This window comes from Cupressus sempervirens, chromosome 8, assembly GCF_028749045.1.
Source record: "Cupressus sempervirens isolate cs-2001-9-10 chromosome 8, ASM2874904v1, whole genome shotgun sequence".
In the NCBI taxonomy this organism is placed as follows: Eukaryota; Viridiplantae; Streptophyta; class Pinopsida; order Cupressales; family Cupressaceae; genus Cupressus; species Cupressus sempervirens.
Genome location: NC_143125.1, coordinates 210,677,640 through 210,694,019, shown reverse-complemented (window position 1 = coordinate 210,694,019; position 16,380 = coordinate 210,677,640). Strand labels below are relative to the sequence as shown.

Sequence of the window (16,380 nt, the reverse complement as noted above, 5' to 3'; positions counted from 1 at the left end):
TATGGACGCCGCAATTCTTGAATCCATGCCACAATGGACGCCTCTGCCACTCAACATCTGTGATAAGCTTGAAAATGCGTTAATATTATGATCCTTGATCCTTTGGACTAGACAGAACTAGACAAGATTCACCACAAAAGCATTCGAAACACAACATTTCCTCGTTCATTCTTTGATTGAAAATCCCACTGTTACAAAAAATTTACATTAAGAGAAAGAAAACGTGATTTGAAAGATTAAAGAGCAGCAGAGCAAGGCTTCAAAAGATAAATCTTGAAAATGCGTAATTGTAATCCTTGATCTATGAATCACTGTTGTATCCTTTAATCTTTCAGACACAGATGAATTATTGTTGTGCTCTTAAATCTAGTCTGATGGATTTCATGAAAAAATCTCATCATTCATTCAACTGCGAGTCTACTTTCACAAATCAAGCCAGAGCTAAAACAAAAATCATCACAAAATCGTTGCTTGAACCTGCCAAATGTTATGTTGATTTACAAGAACACAAAGCCAACACAATTAAAAACAATTACAGTGAAGAGTGGCATTGTTTTTGTAAGGCCTCAGAAGACTTTAAAATTTGAAAATAGTAATTCAGACATAAAAGCAACAAACTATAGGATACAATCCTAAACTTATTAGACATACCCATTTACAAATTTTACGCTCACTTAACTAGAATCTGCAGATTGCCAGCTGAAGGCAACGGGGCTATGAACATCATGAACACCATCACTCCAAGTAATCAACCCGAAGGTTGCAAACAAAAGCCCAGACACCACTAGAAAAGGTTTACCAGTTAAAGAAACACTTTATGTCTGCTTATCACTAGTCTTACCAAAATACAGCGTTTTGGGCTCAACAACGGTTGTAACTTCAGTCGATTGATGAACAGTAGTGACATTATACTTTGATCTAGCGGGACTGACATTAGTAAGAATCCTCGTGTCGTTGATGATAATATCCGAGGTCGAATTGCTTGGAACAGAGAAAATAGGGGAAAAAGAGGGGTAATTTAGATCACCCAGACTATGCAATGTGTTCTTCCAGGTTGCATTTGATCTGGAAATCAGGTAGATTTGAGACGGTGTGTATTTCAGTGAGCACAAGAATTCGACATTCTCATCGGTTGTGATGTCGTAGACGAGCCCCAGATTCATGGCTTTCTTCGAGTCGACATGCCTAGATCCATGGTCGAAAGAGTTTGAAGCATTGGCTGTAGCCGCATCTTGGAGGATTTGGCTTGTGTTGTCGACAACATAGGCTGTGGTCATAAGAGCAGATTTAATGGCCGTCAGGCTCCAATCTAGATGTGCACCTTTGATGATTGCTACTATGTTGCTGACATGAGGGCAAGACATTGAAGTTCCAGAGATTATATTGAACTTCACATGGCGAGGATCATTTCTTAGACCAGTGGGAGCCTCAGATTCAGTCCATGCCGCAAGGATGTTTACTCCCGGGGCTATGAAATCGGGCTTCAGGATATCCGAATTGACAATAATGGGTCCCCGGTATGAAAAAGCTACAACAACAGGGGATGGCTTGACGCTCAATACTGTGCCCTTGAAGAGAATCATTGCTATGGGGTTTGGGGTCAATTTTACATACTTTTTGATCAATTCCCCCTCTTTCTACCCGACTGCAGATGAAGGCAACATGTGACAATCTACCATGAGTTCTTCACCGTTTTCCTCTGTGTTCACCAGGATCATTCTCGCTCCACTGGCAGATTTCACCAGTGATCCTTTCACTACCCCTGCCCTAATCCCTCTGTCACAGACACCAATCTTATCCGCCATAGTTTTGGGATCCAGAGTCCTAGTGAGGCACAGATTCATCGGTCTTCCTCTTGTGTAATTTGTGTTTGAGCTTTGGTAAAGTAGGGGAACCGCTTTCCCGAGCACTTAGCGGCCATGGTAGAGGGAAACTCCACTGAAGGTTACTCCATATCCAAGCACAACGTCCATAGGAAAGTTTCGATCAATGGTGGAAGCTCCCACAGTTGCAATCCATGGAGCAACATTGGACAAACTGACCGCATCCGAGCCACAGTTACCAGCTGAGCAAGACACAAAAATTCCCCTTTGCATCGCTCCGAATGCACCCGGAGAAATACGGTCTCTATAATACGGTGCAATCCCACTGCTGAGAGACATTGAGAGGACATTAACGCCATCTGCATTAACACCATCTGCAACAACCTTATCAATGGCCTTCAAGATATCGAGATATCGGTACTAAAACACCCACCGACCCAACATACCTTATCAGCTGCAATATTAATAGATTTTTTTTACCCTGCAAGAATTTGAATTTGAATTTGAATTTTGCGAAGTGTTTTTCTAAACATCTGCATTTTGATTTGGATTTTGGAAATTGGTTGATTTGTAGCCTTCTTAGTCTGCATTTTGATTGGTTGTCAATTGATGTAGTGGTTGTCAATCCCACTGCCGAGAGACATTGAGAGGACATTAACGCCATCTGCATTAACACCATCTGCAACAACCTTATCAATGGCCTTCAAGATATCAAGATATCGGTACTAAAACACCCACCGACCCAACATACCTTATCAGCTGCAATATTAATAGATTTTTTTTACCCTGCAAGAATTTGAATTTGAATTTGAATTTTGCGAAGTGTTTTTCTAAACATCTGCATTTTGATTTGGATTTTGGAAATTGGTTGATTTGTAGCCTTCTTAGTCTGCATTTTGATTGGTTGTCAATTGATGTAGTGGTTTCAATGTGTTAAATTTGGTTGATCCATGGCATTCTCAGAATGTATTTTGATTGGTTGTCAATTAATGTAGTAGTTTTAATGAGTTAAATATGAATTTGTTGCATTAGTTGTTTGATGTGACTGAGAAACTTTTAAAATGTGTTGCATTAATTGTTTGATTTAAGTGGATTGATGAGCACAGCACTCCATATTTGTAATGGAGGTAGTCCAAGTTTACTTGTGGAAGACTAATAGTTGAGCATTTGTTTTGTAAAAGTGATCACATTTAAATATAATATTTTGGACTTATCTCTTTATATTGTGTAAAGAGTAACTTTAATTTTGAAAACTAACATTTTATATTGTTTGATGTGAAGTATATAAAGAATACATTTTGAGGAGAACTTGTATGAGATTTAGTAAATCAATGATATATACTTTATAAATTTGTAATGATTTAATGTCTCTTAAATATTGATAAATAAGTACATAAAGTCAATATTTTTTCGTTCAACTAATAGGTTATATTATTACAATAATTGGATTAAAGGATCATAACAATAGTCAGAACAATTGGTACACGATCAACTACTAGGTCCTCTCCCCTAGTAGGCGTCAGTTGGGACAATAGGATAAGTTGGAGTTTTAAATTTGAAGTCAATGCTTTTAATTGGTGAGATGATCCCAATTACCACCCACCATTTTTTGCAGCCCAAGCGTACTCCTGAGGACTGACGTGTCAGGGCAAGTTGAGTATTTAAGTGAATGTGATGGCATGTGTGATAAACACCTTTGTTGTTGTTTTTTTTTTTTTTCGTTGCGCTAAGTCTCAAATCTAGCCACACAATGCTATGACAACGTATCAGTATTGGGTACCGCACAAGAAGGCTTCGAATGGCGTGTGGCATGTGGGGGTCTTTGGGAGTAGTGTAAGTAATGCAGATAGAAGTTAGCTAGTCATAGTTTAGTTGATTGGTAGTTTAGTTGTACTTTTCTTTTTTAAAAAAGGTTTTAATTTAAATATAGTTGAGGATAGTTAGTATATAGTTTAGATTAGATTTTGATAGTTAGAAGGTTAGTGTTTATAAAGTGTTATTTAGTATGTAAAATTAAGGATAGAAGCAACGATTAATTAACTTGGTGTTTAATGAATAGATTATTATTAAAAAATTTATTGTATGATCGAAGTATTGTCTAGTTATCTTAATCTTCAAAACAATTTATTTAATGAGAACTTGTAAGAATTGAGGGTTGATCGTGATTTCTTAAAAATTAGAGTAATTAAATTATTATTAGAAGAATTTACTTATATTGTTTATTAATATTTGATTTTTTAACGTTATAATGGATAATAATAAGTGTTTTAAATTTATTGAGGCAACCTTATTCTTGTTATTAAGTTTGTTGAGAAGGTTATAAAGTTAATTTGGTTTTTAGTAGAGTTCTATGTTTTAAGAAAGGTTAGTATCATTATTTAATATGTTGTCTAAGATAAGTTAGTTACCATATGAAAGTCGTCTTAAATAATCGAGATTTTTATAAGTGATTATATTGTTCTTAAATCGAAAGTTAGTATTGTTTTATCTTAGAATGTCTTATATTAGTAAAGGTGGTAAAATTAAGTTAAATTATTAGTTTAAATTTCAAGTGTTGATTAATACATCTAGATAGTGGTTTAGTATAGCGGGGTAAGATAATATGATTTAATTATTTTAGTTATTTTAGATTACCTTAGGATTTGAGTAATAACAAAACAAATGTCGAGATTAATTTAATAACGATTGCTTAGATTTAACAATCTTTTCCTTACTCATTGATTATAAACCTTAGTGGAAATGTCAAGAAATTGTTAGAAGGCCAAGTAAATGTTTCTCTTTATACTAAAATTTTTCCATGTGCTATTTAACGTATCTAACTTAGTGGTGTTATTAGTTTTTTTAAAAAAATTGTTCTTGTGTTTTTGCCCTCTAAATTTTGGGCATGACATCTTCGAAAATGAACCCCCAAATTGTGCTATTGAGTTCTCTCCTAAAATCAAGGCACTAATTGTGCGTTCACCCCAAAGAACTCCTTACTCACCAAACTTCAACTCTCAATTAACTTTTCTTTATCTTTCTTTTATCTTTTCTTTTGCTTTCCCATGCACGTTTATTGAATTATTAAAATTACTTTATTTAATTTTCACTTAACTTCTCTTTGAATTAATTTATTGAATTAATCTCATGCACACACCATGCAACCATGAAACTTTCAATAAATAATTTTCTTTTTCCACTTCTTAATTTATTTTCAAACGTTTAATTTGAAAACTATTTATTAACTTGAACAATAATATTATTTAGCATTTATTAAAAATGAACTCTAAATATATTTTTATTAAATTAAATAAATATTATCACATTCTAAATTTATTTATATAACTTTTATCTTCAAATTTAATTATTTTTATTTAATTAATTTCAAAATTTATTAAATATAATTAAATATTAAAATATCATAATAAATTTTCATTAAATTAAATCATTAAGTTAATAATTTAATTTGACTTAATTAATAGAAAAATCACCGAAGACTCATAAAACAAAATATGAAAACCCATCATAGAAAAAACACATACAAGATCAAACTAAACAATTATAATCATGAATTAATGTCATTTGACATATCCAGAAGGTAAATAACTCAGATATTTGTCCTAATTTTCTAGCAAAAATGGCTAAAGAATTTATCTCCCCTCTGTTACCATTGAGATAATGTGATAGGGTACACTCATCATGACAATTTAGGGAAGTTGGTACCCAGTACTTGCAACTTGCATAAAATACATACATGTACAAACACAATATTATAAGCTAAATAGGCAATGGCATGAAGTAGTGCATCGTGTAGATCCTGACTAGCAGGTGACTATGACTCTCTTCCTTAACCACATCAGAAACTCCATACATAAAGAAAACATACATGCACACCATACACATGCAGTATGGGATAAGTGTCCATAAGAAAACACATATGATAATCCATCTAACTAATCATCGTCAATAACTAAAAACACTATATTATTCATGAAGTATAGAGTACCAAGTAATCTCATCATAAATCATTTGAATTTGAAACAATAACTGATAATCTCAAAATAATACTACTAATCATCAAACATAAAACTAGCCTAAAAGAATTCGACAAAGATAGAAAAATGTGAAATAGGGGTAGGCACTACACTATGCTTTCATATTTTTGAACACATCTAGTGTAGCTCCATACCAATAATAATTACCCTTCAATAATGCATATGATTAATGTTCATGTAATATAAACTTATATTTACATATTCATGACAAAAGGGTCTTCATTCTAAACATAATTCCCTCATGGGAACTTTTAGCAACACTCATCACTTATCATCATGGTGGATGACTTCAACACATGTTTCCTTTTCTTTCTCTCTCTTCCCCACCAAGTTGTCACGTGTCCCCTCACTTCTATCTCCCACCAATGGATTATGGTCTTAAGTGATCCCCTAGCTTGTGACTATCTCACCAAAAGTCTCACAAAGAGAAAGGGTGTCCCCCATGTGTCTAGTAAGCATGGAGATCTAGTTTTTAGTTTAGAATAGATAAGGTATTTTCCCAAATTCAAAGTGATGTATATCTCTAGCAAGCATCCACCTTCATGCCATAAGTATTCATGGCATGTTAACAACAAAAAGTGTAATGACCTTCAAGAATGATTTATATCCATTCACTGTGTAAGTTGCCTAATATAGAAGGAAAATCATTATTGAGACTTAAAACTGTTAGAATTCTTTAGAATAACTAAGAAGGGGGGGTGAATCAGTTATCCAATGTCTAAATGCCCTAATAATCCTTTTTCACAAATTATAGTGAGCCCATTAAACTATTCATTCATCCAAGCTTAAAACATCCATCTTAGCAATTATAGCAAATCAACATGCAAGAGTAAAACATGTTAGATTAACACATGACACAACGATTTACATGGAAACCCAATTTGGAAAAAACCACCTGTAACATGCTACTCAATTCTCACTCTTCTGAAGTGATGCCCTGTTAAAAGCCTGCCCTATTAAAGGCTTACAACATACTATTAAATGTGACCTTGTTAGAGGATTCTACCATACTATTAGGAATGGGCCTGGTCAAAGGACTTTGGAATAGTCACTTGGAATGTCACCCTGTTAACGGATTTATAACATGGCTATTAAACCAACCTAAGTCAATAGGATTTAGACTAACTGTTACAATTGCTAGAGACTAACAATAATGACTTTTGATCTTATACAACTTGCAACATATCTTGTAGATTACAAATCACACTTCAGTTCAATCCTTTGCTTGGCTTTAATCACTATGGCTCAGACAGCTTGTCTTCCTCTCAAGCTTTGTCTCCTTGAGTCTTCTTACTCATCATACCAATGCAATCATCCTTGTGGTCATTTATCGAAATAGAGTTTCTATGCTTTCTTCTCCTTAGCACCTTCTTCAGCACTTCATGCTTTCATGCTTGACCAACTTATTGTTCTATGACCTTATGACTCCTTAAATAGAAATTTGGAATACCTTTCCCGCTCGATTCTCCCTCTCCAACTTTAGGGTTTCAATAGATTAGGTAGGATATAATGTATCTGTCCAATATCTCATCTTCATCTAAAAAATTTCATCTAGAAAATGTTTTACATAGAGTTCTGTGCCACTAGCTCGTCACTCTTATCTTCTATCTGGTTCACAAAATTCTAGATAACAACCTTGTCAGCTCAAATTTGGTGAATCTTTCAACTTTCAAAATAATGCAGCAACTTGGTACTATTGATTTATTGATGCTTAGCACCCTCTGTATTACTCGGCTCTTATATTATGCTCGGCATCTGATCTTCACTCAGCACCTGATCTTCACTCGACACTTGATATTTGCTCGACACTTGAAAATCATTCAGCACTTGAAAATCACTTGGCACACTCTAAAGGTGAACTTTCTCAACTTCAACTAAGAATTTGTTCGACACTAACTAGCTTGCTCGGCACTCTCTTATGAACTTAGTTAGGCTTTATAAATGACTTAGCTAAATGTTACATCTTTGATGTGTTTTAGTGTGTCTATTCTCTGTGTCTTAGAGTATGTCGACAATGCACTATTTCATCAAAGGCTTAGCTAATCCTTGTACTTCATTACAACACCATAACTTCAACCTTTCTCTAGGTGTTCTAGTTACATCTTATTGATTGCCACCTCCTTGTCAATCAACCAATTGATAGTATTTGGATCACTAAAGCGATTGTCATTCCTACAAGTAGCAAGTTTGACATCAGTGACAAAACAATGATTGAGAACATTCTTTACTAGTTCCATTACTTTTCATTCATGATCTATTCAATCATTTCCAACAAAAACATCATCATTTTATTAAAATTGAAAAATACCTTGAAAGAACAAACTATGATAAATGACACAATCCATTATAATGCATAGAAAATACTAGCATGGTAATAGTTAAGCTCACTTAAACATATCCCATATAAAAGCATTACATGAAGATAACATCTAATTTAAATATTAGTGTTACCAATTATGTTTTAATACCTATATGCATGACTTGCACTTCATTACCGACCATTATAAAAAGGTACATACAAGAATTTTTACATATAATCTTGAAGTCAACAAGACAAACTATAGCTATATGTTTAGAATGAAACTTAAGATCTTGATCTACCATAGTTTTTGCTTTGTTAATAAAATACCTTTTAATCTAGCTTTTATTTTCTTGAAATAAACTAACCTAGGTCCATAAACCTCCATATAAATAATATATACATTGATTTTCTTTATAAAATAGAAAATACACCACCTTTATATTAGAAAAGATATTTAAAAAATTCTATCTAAAGAAGATATAAGATTATATTTTTTGAGCCTATAAGACAAGGTAAACTCAGTATGCAATCTAGATTATATATCATTTACAACCAGGAGGATTTAAAATGACATTCTAATTTATCAATAATATAAATCATGACATGCATACTTTAGATAGTGTCATCCAACAATATTTTACCACATGACTATGTCAAATTATTTCAGAGAGTCAGTTCATAATTCCTTTTCAACACTAGCTGATTCATCTACACATAGATCATAACCATAAAATAAATTTTTTATAGGATTATAAATGTTAAAATTAATCTTAAGAGAATCTCATCCAATAATTATGTTGTTATTTAATATACTAAAAAATATTTAGCTTTTGTATGAATTGATATGTTTTGTCCATAGAATCTAATTATTAATCTCCTAATGTGCGAAAATTTCTATTTATCAAGAATATACACAATGAAATACTAAAAATTAAGAATAATAAAAATGAACCTTTGACTGAATACTATCACCTTATTGCTTGATTCTACTGCTTTCCTACGCTTTGAATTCTTGTTTATTGAGTTCTCAAATATTCAATCGTCATGAAGAAGATGTATCCGAAGTGTGGAATGCAATTTAAGTATTATTCTGATGTCCTATTGTAAATATCATCAAAATGGATAATTAGAAGAGTTGGGTGAAAGTTTGAAAGATATCATTTGTCCATTTCATTAACTTTTATAAGTTCATTGGTTAACTTGACCAGTATAATTAATGACTTGAATATGTCCCTAATCTAGAGTCACACTTATGAATGTAGGTATATTCAAGAGGCACTTTTTGGTATTTTGACTAGAGGATTATCTTTCTAAGCATATTTCGTCATGTTGTTTATTTGAGAAATATATTTCTCATACGTTACAAAGATGTTGTATGATCTTTTTTGTCAATGTAAATACAACATGCCATCATTATTTTTTGCATGAATTTTGCGAGAGTGTAACAAGGTGAGGTCCTTAATCATAAATTTCCTCTTATACCAATTTTTTATACTTGTGTATAATTTATTCAAAATTTTAATAGATCAAATTTTCATTTTTTCCAAACTAAAAGCAATATATAAAGAACATCTAAACAAGAATCTTCAAGGATGATGACACAAAAAATTCTTGAGGATGATGCCATTAGAATGGTTTGCTTGGAAATAGAGAGTTATTTGGGGCTTGACTGTTGAGGAACCAAGACCAGGCTTTCTTGGTATGACAATTTAATTAACTATTGGCATTATTATTGAAAAATTGGTTGCAAGAGTCACTTTTGCATCCTATAGAATTACTTTGTAAACATGATGATGTCCATCTAAGGGTTGAATTCATGTATTGCATGTTGATTTGAAATATCTTTGTCCAAGCAAGATATAAAAGACACCTAAATTTGTTACATTATTTAGTATGTTTGCACATATTTGTTCTAGATAACATATCTTTTTGGAGGTTGATATATAGAAATAATTTGTCTCAAATTTTCTAGTTTTGAAGTACAATCTACTTGTTGATCTATTTTGAGTTTCTTATCTCAAGGAGTACTGATCAATGATGATTTTTCAAGTTGAAAATTTAATTTCCAAATATTATTTTTACACTTTATTTATCAAGTTTGTAGTAATCATTTTGTATTTACATTATCTTTTAACCTATCCTCAACATTTACTATCCATTTGGTGCCTTCATCCACTTGCATAATTTTATGTCCAAAACTATTAAAATTGGTGATGTAATATGAAAACTCAAACATGTTCTCAATCTTTCAATAGGGCATACAATGGAGAAAAATAGCTCAAGGGATATTTCTAGGGACAAACATTATTTCTATGGGAATTTAACATGTTATAGACTGAGGTATCTTTTATGGTCCACCTTGCCAAAAGAAAATAATTGATGAGAAGCATCTATTGGCAATTTTATTTTTACCATGAATGTTATAATATGGAAAGAAGATATGATTGGGAGCCTTTCAAATTAATTCTTCTATCATATCTTATATTATACATTTCTTTTTTTATATATGTTTGGGTGCAACCCCTAATCACCCTCCTCTTGACAGATTTGGGCTTTAAAAACTCTTTTTCATCTAGTGCTCAACTTCTATGCTATGAATTGATGTTTCTATTGATAAGTATCAGTAACATAGACAATGAGAGCCTTCTCATGAAATAAGAAGCTATTTAGGGTATCACATGCAATGGTACAATTTTTTCTACTACAATTTTCACACTATGTGAAGATCATCCTAGGCAATATTAGGGGTAATTATTCATCTTGAAGAACATCATTAGTATACTTCTACATCCCATTCTCTAGTTTTTATTTTCACCATCCTTCTGTTAATTGTTGGAATAATTTTTCTTAAAATACTATAACAAGTGACCAATTTCATTTATTTTTCTTTCAAATTGTAGAAATATCAACCTTTTTTTATGTTTATAGGGTATGCAATATTTTTTGAGGTTTGTGAGGAGACCAATCTTGTGAGTTTCCATTTCCATCTATCTGCAAGAAATTTTAGTGTTTCTCATTTGTATTAGGAGATACAATGTATTTCATATTTGAATGATTGAAAAAGATTTTAGATAAATTATGATATATTTAATTTTGTTTCAATATATTCCATTGTTCAATATTCAATTTTTAAATACAAGAAAATAGATGCAACTCTAAATTCTCATAACATTTTCAAAAATTATTTAATTATAGTATTTTTTGAGTTGGTGTATTGTTGCATGCTTCCATTGATTGGTGATTGCCTTGAAATAGTCACATTTCACATTTAAGTACTTTTGTTTTCCAAAGAATCGTAGCACTAGTAGAAAATTTGTATTTTATAAACAACAATTATCGTCTTGAATAAATTAGTATCATTCTACTCTATGAAGAGACGTCTATTAAATATCTCTACATTTCTTTGTCATTCCTTCCTATGTTGTTGAAAATATCACATATAAAGAAATTCAATCTTTAATAATGATTTAAGGGCTTGTTTGTTCACAAAATTGGATTGGAATTGGGATAGTGATAATCTAGTTTTGTCAAATTTATTATTTGGGTCAAAAATGATAAAGTGGAATTAGGTTTTTGGAATTCTAATTTTGCCCCAAAATCAGGACACCGCACTTCCATCCACATAGGTGGAATTGGGAGTTGAATTCTAGGTTTCACTTTTTGAGGAATTGACATTGACCTAGAGCTTTTTAACAAGCAAGCCCTAGCTATTGGGTCTTGTCGTGTGACCAACTCCCCTAAAGTGCATTCTATAACTCAATTTGCATCAAGGACGTAGCTTGGCAATGGATCGTAAGTATTCAATTATGTGGCTCTTCCTAAGAAGATCATCAAATTAGGCTTGCCAATGAGAAATGTGAAAGAGAAGAGTGAGTCTCTTGTTACTCTAGTTAGGCATAACACTTGTACTATGGTGGTGACTTCTAAGAAATTTTTTGCTTGATATTTGAGCTATTATTTTGTTGGGTTTTTTTGCTTCTAACCAATTTCTAGATTTTATTCCAGGGATTAAAAGGATTATGTTGATATGAGTGTAATAAAAATTTCTTTACATTGGTTCTTTTATGCTACTCATTCTCAATTTTTTTTTCTCCTCATTTTTTTTTTAATGATATCTTGATATTAGGCTTGGCTTGGAGTTTCTATTGTTTTGTGGTGTTGGCAAGATGACAGAGGAAGTGCATTTTAATGCCAATGTATAGGCTCTTTACGGATTGTGGCTATAGATCTCACCTTCATACAAAAGACATTCTAATTCCAATTCCATTTTACAAACTAAATGCAAAAGATGTATTGTCCAACTCATCTTCTAGGTGAACCAAATAGGACAAAGAATTTTCCCAAAACCATATTTCAAAATACAAAGCCTGATTTTGACAAAATTAGGTTTTGAATCAAAACCCAATTTTGCTAATTCTACGAAAAACATGGGACCTAATGGATATTGATACTCTTTTATACAAGTTTGATTTTCTTGAAAATTTATAAGCCTTATAAAATAATCAACAAATAAACCTTATTTTTATTCACATTCTCAATATTGGTATGTCTTTGAAGAATTTTGTAAAAAAGTATTGCATGTCGAGTGGGTGCTTTTATGATATTTGTGTCCAAAACTATATGTTTAGTTTCAAAATATATGTATACTTAAATTAATATCTTGGATAATTATTTTAAATTATTATCTCGATGTTTTATTAGTTTTTAAAATATTTTAAAATGTTTAGTTAAGTATAATGTATATTTTGAATTTAAGTTTTCTATGTCTTAGGAGGACAATATCATCCCTATAGTAGTTACTAATAATTGCATTTGTTTATCTCACCATTTTTTATGTCTATAAGAACATATTTGTCACAAGCATGTGCTTTCATATTTTTGAACACATCAAGTGTAGCTGCATACCAAGATGTGAGGCCTCACCCAATCCGTCATAGTATAGATGACATATTTGCATTATGATTCTTCTAATTTGATGTTTTGATATACTTTCAAGAATATAAGGTTATGCTATTTTAATATCTTCATTTTGATGATCTACACTTATGTCTGCACATTAAGACCTAAATGATATAATTAATGATTTTGTTCATGTTCTAAACTTTTTCAATTGCTTGTAATAAAATTGTAGGAATGCTTGTAATGTAGGAATGCACATTATGTCTGCACATTAAGACCTAAATTGTAGGAATGCTTGTAATGTGAAATTGTAATGTTTAAGTAGTGGTATGTTACATGCATTTTGATATTTTGGATTTGGATATTTTAACATTATTCAAGACTTAGATGGACAGTGGCTTATTTTATCTATTGATTTTTACATTTACAATAGTGTTTTGCATTTATGATATGTACTGAGAACCTAATATTATGAAGGGGATGATCAAACCAACATGAATGAAATTTTACACATGGTAGGATTGAAATTAGATTATGATGTGATGTGAAGGGTTAATTTGATTATGATGATTTATGATTTAATGTGATATGCATATTTTGATATTCTAACATTTCAAATGATTTATTGGAAATGATTAGGAGAAGAAATTTATTTGAATTACGTTAATATGGATTACATAACATTTGAATTTACGTGCACTAACAATATGTATTTTATATGACCTACTTGGACTATTGATGCTTGAGTTTAGTGTGTGCGAAGTGGAACAATAATTTTTTTTGGGGGAAACAAGGTCCAAACCTAAGTGAAAATGGTTTAGCCAAGGCAAATCTTTGGAAGATTCAAAAGCCTCGTTGTGATGTATTTTATTTCATAAATGTAAGCTTTCTTGTGTGTGAAATTTTTAATATCAAAATGCATTAGAGATATGTCATGATGATGTGTAATGTGCCTAAGTGTGTCACTTAACACTTTTAAGTTTTTTTGTGTTAATGACATGTCACCTAGGGTTGGTCATGTTAGCATTTTATCTTTCAAATAATCACCTTGTTAATGACTAAGTAAACCCACTTGAAAAAGGGAAGGATAGGTCACAATCAAAGGATATTTGAATTTTGTCTTCCATAGGGTTTTGAAGGGTCTTTAGGTGGTCCCAAAGTGTCTTTTTTGTGAAAATAAGCTACACATATGATAGTATACCATGTTAGGGACCTAATTTTGACCATGATAATGCCTAGATAGCCTAGGTGGGCCCTTTACTAATGCCTTCTTCCATCAATTCGAAAATGGAGTTGTCACATGAGCTCCTTCCCATGTTTCCACTAAGTCAAGAATAGTAAACTTAGAGGGAGACAAGTTTGTAAGAGGAAGTGGCGTGGTGTTTTTTTTCTAAAATAGTTAGTGGGAAGGCCTTTTTAGAGAGTCTTGGAAAAACTAGTGGGGTGTTCACCCATTCTCTAAGTTTAGAAACACTTAGGGTTTGGAAGCTTGGAGGGAGCTCTTCTATAACCTTTCATTAGCATTTTGCAAAGGAATTCAAGGTTAGTGTTCTTACCATGTAGTTTTAACTTCTTCCATTTTGAAGTTGAATCTTGGTGTTGCATTCATGAATATGTAGGTATGGAGAATGGCATTGTAAGAAAAATGTCTAGCATCATCTTGTATCATGTTGTGTTGTGTTGTGTTGTGATGAGCATGAAGTTTGGATTTTCATTGTCCTCTTGTTTTCTATGAGTTTCCATGATTTTGTGCATGAGTGTTGTTATGGGTGTGAGTGCTTCACTCACCCTTTGGGAAGGGAAGAGAAGTTCGCGATGAAGGGCTTGGTTGGGCTTGAAATATAGTTGAGAACCTTGGAGTATGGGCTCCATTTATGCCATATTCATTCATAACTTTCTTTGCAGGTGATAATGAAAAGATGGTGTAGAAAGGAAGTTTATGGAGTATGAGCTTCAAGGAAGCTATAACTGATAGTAGTATGTTTGGAGGAGGTTTGTGGAAGCTTGAAAGGGGATGCAAATTGTTATTTTGTGAAAGCTCTGAAAGGGCTTGAAGATTATTATTGCAGATATGGTATGATATGGCAAGTCTCCTATTTGAAAGCACACCTTCACCCTATTCTCAAGGCTTCATTAGTGAATCATTGTGAAACACCCTTGGGATGGGATTGTTCAAGTGTCATAATGTGATTTTTATGCATTTGTAAGATTATAATGAAACCTTGTTGGAATCTTGTTTCCCCTACTCAGTGGATGGCTTCGTAGAAGCCTAGGATGGGAGTTGAGCCTCCATGATTCCAAGTTTTGTGTTGTTTTATAGATTTTGTGAAGATGGTTTCCTTTGAAGAGATTAGAGTTTCACCCTTTTGGCTATGTCAAAGAACTAGGTGTTTGTAAAGGGATAAATCTTTCCATGTTAATAATTTATTGTGATGTTAAGTTCCATTGTTGAGTTGTTGAAATGTGAAAGGGGATTGCCTTCCTATTGCATATTGTTGCAAATGTGTGAAGTGGAATTTGGAAAAAAATATTATATAGTTTTTTTGCAAGAGAAACATTGTAACACTATCATAGCTATGTAGGAAGGAAAAATCAACTCATGTAAGAGATTACCTATTGAATCTATGTAATTTCTCTCCTTGTTTTCCCCTAGATTCTTGTATTCAATCCATAACCAAACCTTATGGAATCTTTATGTAAGGGATGTAATTATAATGAATCAATGTGGACTTGAGTGATTTAATTTTATGGTTCTCTGTTATGTATTTTGATGCAATGAAAATTTCAAGTTCTTAATGGTTCTTATGTATGCATGGTGAAATGATTTGATGTACATTTAGTATAAGCAATTTCATTGTATGAGTTCTCTCATGCCTCAGTTCACTTATATTTAATTTTTGAGTAACCTAAACAGAGAGTTTAAAAAATTGAATACCATAAATTCATGGGTTAGATGGATGCAAGAGTGATATCAACTTGTAAATAGAAGTAATAGAGAAGTCAAGCCAAAACTTTGATATCCTATGATTATGGTTCTCTAAAATAAATAGGATGGATAAGCCAATTGACGCAAAATGAGATGTTGTTGTAGATACACATTTCCTCTCTGGAAAATCTATGGAGAGTAGACAATTAGTCCCTCCCAATTACAGTTTGACAAAATATTCAAAGAGAATATTCTTGGAATCCCTTGAAGACAAATATAAATAGAATAAATTAAAAGGGATAAGACACAAGTCACATCCAAATTAAAAAATATATATAATAATGATAAAAATAATAGAGAAAAAGAAGAAGAAAAGAAAAATAAATTTAAAATATA

At 32.1% G+C, this 16,380-nt stretch overlaps 1 pseudogene; it reads right to left on the bottom strand.

Annotated features, from left to right (window-relative positions):
* Nucleotides 1-582: 582 nt before the first annotated feature.
* On the bottom strand, nucleotides 583-2,284 carry LOC149542251 (subtilisin-like protease SBT1.7 pseudogene; annotated as a pseudogene).
* Nucleotides 2,285-16,380: the final 14,096 nt, after the last annotated feature.